Consider the following 11,050-nt stretch of genomic DNA (forward strand, 5'->3'; position numbering starts at 1 on the left):
AGGTGGTTGGTGTGACATCTGGACAGAGGAAGGAGGACAAAGAGACCTGGTGGTGGAATGAGGAAGTACAGGAGAGTATACAGAGGAAGAGGCTGGCGAAGAAGAAGTGGGATTGTCAAAGAGATGAAGAAAGTAGACATGAGTATAAGGAGATGAGGCGCATGGCAAAGATAGAGGTGGCAAAGGATAAGGCATATGGAGAGTTGTATGAGAGATTGGAAACTAAAGAGGGAGAAAAGGACCTGTACCAATTGGCTAGACAGAGGGACAGAGCTGGGAAAGATGTGCAGCAGGTAAGGGTGATAAAGGACAGTGAGGGAAACATACTCACAAGTGAGAAGAGTGTGTTGAGTAGATGGAAAGAGTACTTTGAAGGACTGATGAATGAAGATAATGAGAGAGAGAGAGAGAAGGTTGGATGATGTGAGGATAGTGAATCAGGAAGTGAAACAGATTAGCAAGGAGGAAGTAAGGACAGCTATGAAGAGGATGAAGAATGGAAAGGTTGTTGGCCCAGATGACATACCAGTGGAAGCATGGAGGTGCTTAGGAGAAATGGCAGTGGAATTTTTAACCAAATTGTTTAATGAAATTTTGGAAAGTCAGAGGATGCCTGAGGAGTGGAGAAAAAGTGTTTTGGTACCTATCTTTAAGAATAAGGGTGATGTGCAGAGCTGCAGTAACTACAGAGGGATAAAACTGATCAGTCACAGCTTGAAGTTATGGAAAAGAGTAGTGGAAGCTAGGTTAAGAAGGGAGGTGATGATTAGTGATCAGCAGTATGGTTTCATGCCAGGGAAGAGCACTACAGATGCAATGTTTGCTCTGAGAGTGTTGTTGGAGAAATACAGAGAAGGTCAGAAGGAGTTGCATTGTGTCTTTGTGGACTTAGAGAAAGCATATGACAGGGTGCCTAGAGAGGAGTTGTGGTATTGTATGAGGAAGTTGGGAGTGGCAGAGAAGTATGTAAGAGTGGTACAGGATATGTACGAGGGTAGTGTGACATTGGTGAGGACTGCGGTGGGAGTGACAGATACGTTTAAGGTGGAGGTGGGATCAGCTCTGAGCCCTTTCTTATTTGCAGTGGTGATGGACAGGTTGACAGATGAGATCAGACAGGAGGCCCTGTGGACTATGATGTTTACAGATGACATTGTGATATGTAGTGAGAGTAGGGATCAGGTTGAGGAGACCCTGGAGAGGTAGAGATATGCTTTAGAGAGGAGAGGAATGAAGGTCAGCAGGGCTAAAACAGAATATATGTGTGTAAATGAGAGGGAGGGTAGAGGAATGGTGAGGATGCAGGGAGTAGATGTGGCGAAGATGGATGAGTTTAAGTACTTGGGATCAACAGTTCAAAGTAATGATGAGTGTGGAAGAGAGGTGAAGAAGAGAGTACAGGCAGGGTGGAATGGGTGGAGAAGAGTGTCAGGAGTGATTTGTGACAGACGGGTACCAGTAAGAGTGAAAGGGAAGGTCTACAAGAGGATACTGAGACCAGCTATGTTATATGGGTTGGAGACGGTGGCATTGCGAAAAAGGCAGGAGTCAGAGCTGGATGTGGCAGAGTTAAAGATGTTAAGATTTGCACTGGGTGTGTCTAGGATGGACAGGATTAGGAATCAGTATATTAGAGGGTCAGCCCAGGTTGGACAGTTTGGAGACAAAGCAAGAGAAGCGAGATTGCATTGGTATGGACATGTGCCGAGGAGGGATGCTGGGTATATTGGGAAAAGGATGCTAAGGATGGAGCTGCCAGGTAATAGAAAAGAGGAAGGCCTAAGATAAGGTTTATGGATGTGGCGAGAGAGGATATGCAAGTGGTTGGTGTGAAAGAGCATGATGCAGAGGACAGGAAGAAATGGAAACAGATGATCTGATGTGGCAACCCCTAATGGGAACAGCCGAAAGAAGATGATTTTAAGTAAAAAATAAACAAAAAAAAACAGAGACGAGCAGAACATTTGCATTTTGCCCCTATCTGTTCTAAATAGGGTGAATTTGCAGTTACCCATCCATTCATCCAGATTATATTTGAATAGTGTAAGAAAACTACTTTGCTTTATGCAGAGAGGAAGATGATTTCAAAGAAGTGGCATTTTCTGTGATACATACCTATCTCTCCAACATATTCTGTTTATGTTGCAAAATAGATTTAGATCTTTTAAGTGGATGTTTATTCCCTCAATGGACTTTAGAATGTGCAGTAGGTCTGACAGGATAGGGTCTGTTAAGGCTCTGTACACGAGGCAGAAATCTCTTCTCAGTAACCTGTATGACACTGAGTAGAGGGACATGGCTTTGAGATAGTCTGCATATGATTTAGCCCTTTGCTTTCCTTACTAATAAAGTGTTGTGGGTATTCAAGGTGTGTCAAATAATTGGAAAGATACATACCAAAGGAGTCATTATACTCAATAATTGGCCTGATGAGTGTGGAATGATCATATCCCTAGACCTGAAAGCCATGCCCTTATTAATAAACTTTGCAATGAAAAAGCACATTCTAACAATGGTGGCTATACAGTGATCGAATGTCTCTTCATTGTCTACAGGGTTCCCAAGTCTCCTAATGACTGGATCAGTTTTCAGGGGTATGTTGTCAATATAATAGTTAAAATGGATTTCTTGCTTGCAAAAGGATGCTACCATATATTTTTGACATTTAGTTTTGGTCCATGGTTTTGGCACCAACAACAGGCTTAGGAAAGTCCCTCTAGGAGGATCTTGGTGTTCTCTGGGGAGTTTATGATGAAATCAAGTTTATAGTCATCTGCATACACCATCAATCATAAACCTTTAACAGTAGCTATGACCTCTTAGACCTAAATGCCAAAGAGGAATGGTCCAAGGACTGAACCCTGGGGAAAACCACTAGTGACAGGTCTTTTGGGGGAGGTAGAGCAGCCCACTCTAATTTCCTGGGTTCTATTTGTGAGCCACTTTGCTGTCCAATGAATTACAGAGGGATTAACAATTACTTGAAGTAGTTTACCTATGATGCCTTAGTGTGGGATGGACCTGAATGACTTTGTAATGTCTAAATATGCAGCATGTATTGAAATGCTCTCATCCTTTGCTTCATTTACCTTCTTGATGAAGTCAGCCAGGTTAACTAGGCAGGCTCTGCCCTTAACAAAACCAAACTAGCTTGGGTTGAGAGTTTGTAAGTTACCAATGTCCTTATTTATTAATTCCATAATGATCCTTTCCATAACCTTACAGATGAGGCTGGTCAGACATATAGGTCTATAATTTCCTGGGTCTAGTGATGCCCCATTTTTATGCAGTGGGATGACAGTGGCTGTCTTGCATTCATCCATCACAAAGCCTTTTTGGATGCTGGCATTGAATAGTCTCCGTAGAGGGTCTGAAACAGACTGGCTAGTAAGTACAACAGTATGTTTGTCAAGACCTATAAAAGCAGTGTTCTTGGCCTTGGCTTGAGGAATTATTCATGAGTGATTTGAAGGGGGTGTAGATGTGGGTATCAGATCTAGGAATGTAGGAGGGGAAAGGGGGTGAATGCAGAGCTAAATCTATCCACTAGTAGATTGGGCTATGCCTTCTGCTTCTGAGTTTCTGATGTTATTTTCTGTTAGCTCTGCACAATGCTGGGCAATGTTTCTGAGGCTTCTAACACAGTTAAAGAAAGCTTTGTGGTTGTCCTTTACCTGGTAGTAATGTTTACCTCCTATCTGGCTTTGGTTGATTTGATTAAGGTTCAGAATTCCTTGTTAGGTTTAGCAGGAGTCTTTTTTATCTCTCTTTTATTACAGCTCTATTTATATTTGGTTTCCACCACTGGGGTTTATTTTTGAATTTGCCATTGCATTTAGTTATTTACATGTGCAGAGAATTTGGCAGTAAAGGATTTTGTATAAGCGGTGGGGTTATCGAGCTGGAAGGGGATGTTGAATGAAGCCAGGTCATCACTCAATTTCAGTAGATTAGGATGAATGTGACTGATTTATAGTCATTTTGATCAAGGGGGGAGTTACACAGGTGGTAGAGAAAAGAGCTATTGTGTACTGGCAAGGATCAAGTCCAAGATTTTATTGCCCCTGTTTGGGGTACAGACTAACTGGTCCACATAGTTTGTCTTGATAAGTTCAGAAATTTCTGGCATACATGTTAGTGGATGTATGCATTTCCTGGTTAATGGAAGATAGTTCCCCCTTTAGGAAAATGGTGTTTGGTTGAATGCACAGGGACTCCATACTAGTTAGGTAGGAGTTATGGGCTGAGAGGAAAATAGAAGGGGCCCTATAGTTAGTGTGATAAGGGGTATTTTTAATGTTAAGTTGAATGTGGAGGAGTTCCAAATTGTTATCTTGTCTAATTAGTCTGGAAGTGAAGTGCTTTTTTACAAATATGGAGACATCACTGCCTTTAATGTCTTCATCTAGTGCTATGGGCCTGAATCTGTAGTAGGCATTAAAACCCTTCATTAATGGCTTGCCCTCAATGGTCTTGAACCAGGTCTCAGTAAAAATGCATATATCAATGTTTTCCAGGGTAAGGAGTGCTTGTAAGGAGTGGAGTTTTTGTTGTTGTTGTTGTTGTTGTTAGGGCTCCTAGTATTGATCAGTAATACCTTTATGTTATCCATTTTTGTTTTGTTATGCTGGAAGATTTTGAAGCACTATGGGGATGGGCAAAGTTTTAGATCATATATGTAAGCCTTTGAGAAATAGGTGAAGGTCATCCCTGGCAAAGCAGTAAAGAGTGTCTATCTTCTCTTTCTAGGCTGATATATATAGTGGACTCCCTCTGAATCATGACACTAGCAGCCAAACCAGTTGTTGAAGTTAATAATCTTTTGTTCATATTGTAGCATCATTCTTGGTGATGGTAAAATGGTACTCAAGGCTAGCTTCATACCTGCCTCAGACACATACTCAGAAAGCTCCATCATGTCTCTCTTCATATAGTCCAATGAGGCATGGCTCAAGTCATTTACACCCACGTGTACTATGACTGGGTTCCTATTACCAGATCGAAAGACCGTAATCGTGAATACGAAAAGAGCAACATGGATTGCGTGAAAGACAGAAACGCCGAATGTCCAAAATAGCGAAAATTTAAATGTTGAAGTGTAATGGTTGTCTCGTCTGCGGTATAGCTCCATAAGGTAAGTGTGCAATAGATAGGACTTTAGGGTTAGGATGTTGGTTAAGGTAAGTGAATAGATAGGTAATGTATGTAAGATTTAGTGTAGTGTTAGAAGTAGGGATTTATTTAACTGTATGTATGTGTATTACTGATTTTTTTGGGATGTATGTCTGTAGGGGAAGTGTACAATAGTTATGGACCTTAGGGTTAGGGAGGGGTTAAGGATAGTGCATAATTGTGTATGTGGGGTTTAGTGTAGGGCTAGAAGTAGAGTTTTGGTGCTTTACATTAGGTTAGAAGTAGGGTTTAGTTAGTGTATGTATGTGGTTTATTAATTTTGTTTTGGTAGGTAGTATGTAGCGGGTGGTGGGGTTGGCCGACTATGACAGTTATTTTATTTTTCGCTGTTTAGTGCGTTATAGGTGTCGATGTTTAGGTATTCACTTAAAGGGTTTTTTGATTTGATAATATAGACCCCTATGACTACATAATATGTGTAGATGTGGTGCAAGGATTTGCATGTCTACATAATGTGATGAGTCCTGGCATATGATAGGCAACTGATTGTGATCGTCTCCTTGCATAGCCTTGTGAGTGGTGTGTCAGTGTGTCTTATAATGGAGTCGCCTATCACTGAGATGTTTGATGGTGTGGAGGCTTGCCTTATAGGCTTTTGAAATGAGACACTGTGTTTCAAAGTGGGTGCTGTCTGTGTTGCGTGAGTTTGCTGAAGGTACCTGTTTCTTAGGTTACCTTTAGGAGGCTTTTGTGGTTTGGGTAGGTTACCTTTAAAAGCCTCAGCATATGTAGGTCTATCTGTGTGGTCTGAATTGTGTGTGATGGGTTTAGTGTTGTGTTGTGTTGTATGGCACTGACAACTTGCTTGTTATTTGTAGTGGTTTCATATGGGAATTTTGCCTCCAATAGCATTAAATAACTGCATTTCTCACACACTGTGTTAGTTTGTTAAGTAGTACGTGGTTGTCAGTAAACATGAGACAATGGTTACCCTAAGCAGTTCTAACACACACACACACACACACACACACACACACACACAGGCGTGTGTGTGTGTGTGTGTGTGTGTGTGTGTGTGTGTGTGTGTGTGTGTGTGTGTGTGTGTGTGTGTCTCTACCTTAATTTCTATTCTGTTTTCTTCTATGGAATGTCAGTCACTTTGCAATAACTATTGACTTCAACCTCCTTAATTATTTTAAGCTTCTGCAGTGTACTATAATGCTTTTGAAGCATGTTTATTTTGTGCTAGGATACTTTGCACTAGTACACTTGTTTTTGGTTTTTTTTTTTCACATTATGCAATAACAAAACTTTCTTGTCATTTTTAGTCTGCCCCTGCTCCAAAACTTATAAATTCACCCTATCCTTTCAGGGCGCCAGCTTTCTAGCCTAGCCCCACTCCTGGCTGTTGAGTATCCCTGATGGTAGTGTTTGTGCATGTAACCCTCCTGCCAGTGTAAACCCCCCCAGCTTCTGTGTCCTGCTGACTACCCAAGGCCCCGAGACATACCAGACTTCTGTGAAGTATCTGATACTTCCTCCCAGCACATGAAAAGAGCCATTGTCTTCCCTATGCTATACTGCCTTGCGAAGCAGGAATAGTTATTTGGAAGTATGTGTAAAATACTCCTTACCTCCTTTAATTGCAACTAAATCCTGTTTTATATTGTTCAAGTGAACGCTCCCTACCAGGACAACCAGCAGCCATAGTCTCCTATTCTATATTCCCTATACCTTCTATTTAGCCTCCCTGCCAACTCTCTCCCCTGCTTTTATTTACTTTTCTTTTTTCTTCTCTCCTCTCCTATCCTCCAATCCTTCTTGATCTCCCTTTGGAAAAACTCTATTGATATTACCAAGAGTGACCATTAGAGGGCAGTAGAATAATTGTATTGCTCATTAATTACTTTGCTTCTAAACTTTAGTCCTTAAACCAGATTTTGCCTCTTTCTGCCTCTGATGCCACCTGTACCTATCCCTTTTCCCACGGAATTTACCCTTATCATCTTTCCCTTTCCTCTACTTTTTAGTCCCTGACCTCCTGGATACCTTACACTGAACTTACTCCCAACTTCACTGATTGTTTTTCCTCTAAACCTGCCTTTTTCCTTTACTACTTGGCTCTACCCATTCCTTCGCTCTGCGGGCCCACTCCGCTCCCCTACCTTACCCCCAATTCTCACCCACCCCCCACTGGTCCTAGACTTATACTTCCTTAACCACACCCTCTCTCCCATCCTACCTATCCTATACTCCAACCAATCTACACAACTTAGTTACACCCCTCCTCTACCAACTTTCTCAAGTGCCTCTACTTATAGTAATTTATCCTATCCCTTTAACATTATCTGTTCCCTCTTCTTAAAGACTCAACCATAACTAATATTTATTTTATTGTCCTATCCCAGTCTAACCTCCATTGTATTTGTATAGGTAATCTTAGCAATATGACTAACCAAGCTATCCTAACCAAGTTAATTCTCACAGCCACACTTATACCTGTCCTCACCTCAGCCTATCTCCTCACCTCCTTTGAAAAAGTAAATTATTACCACTTTAACTACTCTCCAAAACAAACAGCCATTCAAATTTCAACCCTCACCCATATTCAAATAAATATGATGTCCACTCCCTGCTACCTGTTACCCAAGTACCATCGACTCACACACATTAAATATAATAACCTCACAGTAAGGAAAGTGAAATATCAAACTAGCTATATATATAACCCAGTTTTAAGGCTAAAGAATCCCTTCTTGAAAGATGGTGACATTCACCCTAACCCTGGCCCAACCAATGTCTCCACAGTAAAAACTCACTGCTCCTATCCCTCAACCCTAGTAGCCCAGACCAGACTCTCCAACTCTTTACTAATAGGACATCTCAATATCCACAGTATTAACAACAAAGTTGCCCATCTCCACGCCCTCCTTTATATTCATTCCTTTGGTATCTTCTGCCTTACAGAAACTTGGTTAAAACCTGGAACTAAGGCTAATGAAATAATTCCTCCAGGATATAATATATTGAGACAAGACCACATAAAATATAAGGATAGGGGAGTAGCACTTCTATTTAAAAATGGGCTTCAGATCTCCTCCATACCTTATAACCCACCTCAGGATAGTAAGGTTGAAGTCCTTATCTCCAAATTTCAACTCAACCCTAGCAAATCCCTATATATCATCTGTATCTACCTACTTCCTGGAAATAACAGCAATACTATAGAGGATATTCTAAGCTGGGTGTCCTCTACTTACACACAAGAAACAATAATACTAGGTGACTTCAATACTGACTGGAAATGTGTCAGTCCTGAAACTCCTACCTCCCATATTAATCTTCATGGCTTTAGTCAAACAATCACCACCACAACCAGAATTAACAAACCAAACAAAAAAGAGAGCACCTTAGACTGGATTCTTATTAATAAACATCAACAAACTTCTAAGGTAGGAACTTTGCCTGATGATGTAAGTGATCATACTCTGACTTACATTATAAGGCAAAAGAATGACATTTCTAACACCCCTACATATAGGATTTCATGGACCAACAAACACTTTAACCCAGTACTATTCCAAAATGAACTTAATGCCTGTGACTGAAAAATTCTCCCACTTGAAGAGGCTGTTAAATATTTCAACTCTAAATTCTTAACTATCTTCAATGAGCATGCACCTAAACGATCTATTAGAATGAAGTCCAAACCAGCCCCCTGGCTTTCAAAAGAAACCAGACAAAAGATTTTGCTTAGGAACAAATCTTGGGCTAAGTGGAGAGCTACCAAAACCATCTCTAAGCAACAAACTTTCAGACAATTGAGAAATATTACAAAAAAAAAGCAATACTCACTGACAAAAAGAACTACTATTGTAATCTACAGCAAACTCACCAAAATAATCCACAGAAGTTCTGGTCAAGCATCAATAGACTCCTTCACCCAAGGCACTCTAGTACACCAACCCCACTAGGGGCTGATCATAATACCCCCATCAAACTGCCAATGCCTTCAATACCTTCTTCACAGAGACCATACAATCTCTAGCCAGTCAACTATCCACAGACAACTCAAGTCTCCCTACCTCTATACCTGGTACTCTCCCAACATTCCAATTACAACCCATCTCTACCACTGTCATCTAGAAAAATCATCCAAAAACTTAAGCCTTGTACTCCTTCTGCTGACCAGTTACCATCTAAATACCTGCAAAAAGCAGCCAAAGCAGTTGCCTATCCTATATATCCATCCTTATAAACAGAACCATTAAGGAAGGAACCATCCCAGACATCTGGAAAATTTCCCACATCATCCCCCTACACAAAGGTGGTAACGCTAACGATTATTTCAACTACAGGCCTATAGCCCTTTTATCACCCTTAGCAAAAGTTATGGAAAAATGAATTCACCGTCAGCTACTAGACCACTTAACTCAACACAACATACTAGCTAACTGCCAGCACGGCTTTAGGCCATTTCATAGTACCACCACTGCTCTCTTATCATTCACTGAGTCCATCAATAGAAACCATAATAAAAACATCCTCTCAACAGCACTCTTCATCGATCTCTCAAAAGCTTTTGACATGGTAAACCACTCCCTTGAATCCCTTTCTCTTGATACCCCGGCTCTTCAATGGTTCAAGTCCTACCTTAGCAATAGGCAACAAGCAGTTCTCTGGGACAATAATCTATCCTCCCACCTGCCAGTCACCTTTGGAGTCCCTCAGGGCTCCATTCTAGGACCTCTTCTTTTCTCACTATTCATTAATGACCTTTATGTAGCAATTCCTCAAGCCACCTGAATACAATATGCAGATGATTCTACGCTCATATGTTCAGCTAACTCCACATCAGAACTACAATCTCTGACTCAGAAGGTATGTAACACAGTAGAGGCATGGTTCTTGAAACATTGCCTTGTTTTGAATGCCAAAAAAACTAAGCTGTTACTCTTTACACCTACCATTAAGTCCTCCCCTATAGATTTCTCAGTCAAATCCAATAACGGCACCCTTATATCGCCCGACTCTACCACCAAACTGTTAGGAATCACAAGTGACAATAACCTCAATTTTGATAGCCATATAAATAACACTATTAAAACAGTAAACAGAAAAATGGGCTCCTTATATATAATCAAACCCTTCTTAACTCCAACAGTTAGAACCACAATTGACCACTCTCATTTAATCTCAACTCTTCTTTACGCTTCACCCATATATACTAACCTAAAAAAAAATAATCTTCTCAAACTAGCTAACTCCTACAATAACATTGTCAGATTTGCCACTGGTAATCCATTTAGAACTCACCACTGTCAGAATCTACAGCAGCTAGGCTGGCTTGAACTACAAAACATTCTGATATTTTCCCAACTTACCATTGCCCACAAGATATTTTACCAACCAAACCACACTCCTATACTCTCTAACCTCATTATCCCCTATAACAATCTTAATTCCCTACACTCTTATAGCAAACTTCTAGCTAGCAGAATCAAGTCCAACAACTTAACAGGTGACACCCTGTTCTCTAACACTGCTGGAAAAAACTGGAAATTTCTACCAATTGAACTAACTTTACTACCTTCCCATCTGCTCTTTAAGCAAAAGCTCAAAATATACCTCAAAACACATTGGTTATGCCCTTGCAGCAACCCTGACTAATCTTCTGCTTTCACTACTTTTATCTCTATATTGCCTTTTCTTACCAAAACAATACTGCTTACCCTTCTGGAAGCAATAACTGTCACTAGTAAAATTAAAATAACTTACTTTATGAATTCAATATTTTAATGTACTGTAAATTGCCTCATGTATCATATTGTAAAATGACTTGTCTTATCCTATATGTCAATGTTTCTTAGAGTAATGTTCTTCATTTTAAGATTACTTCTTTGTATTTTGATATCCT

The sequence above is a fragment of the Protopterus annectens genome, chromosome 3.part0, assembly GCF_019279795.1.
Source record: "Protopterus annectens isolate FY-2018-M chromosome 3.part0, PAN1.0, whole genome shotgun sequence".
NCBI lineage: Eukaryota > Metazoa > Chordata > Ceratodontiformes > Protopteridae > Protopterus > Protopterus annectens.